The sequence below is a fragment of the Apteryx rowi genome, unplaced genomic scaffold (assembly GCF_003343035.1).
Source record: "Apteryx rowi isolate R43461 unplaced genomic scaffold, aptRow1 scaffold_2018, whole genome shotgun sequence".
NCBI lineage: Eukaryota > Metazoa > Chordata > Aves > Apterygiformes > Apterygidae > Apteryx > Apteryx rowi.
In genome coordinates, this window is record NW_020448329.1 from 7,343 (window position 1) to 7,667 (window position 325).

A 325-nucleotide genomic window follows, 5' to 3' on the forward strand; every position below is an offset into this window, starting at 1 on the left:
TTYGCACGYGTGTGTGTGTGCGTGGGGGGGGTCCCAGAGGGGTTGGGGGTTCCTGTGGCCCGGGGTGCGCGCGGGGGGGTTGGGGGAGTGTGGCACTGTGTGTGCGTGTGCACGGTGTTTTGTGCACACCAGTGCGCTTGTGCACTGCCTGGTGTCCCCGTGCAAAGCCCGGTGCCTGGCGCTGCCCGCTGTCCCCGTCCGAATCCCGCTGTCCCCCTGCAATCGCCGGTGCTCGGCGCTGCGCATCGCCCGCCGCCTGCCCGCACGTGGGTGCCGGGGAGGGGAGGCGGGGCTTCCCCGGGGCCGGCGCGCCCCGCCCCTTGCC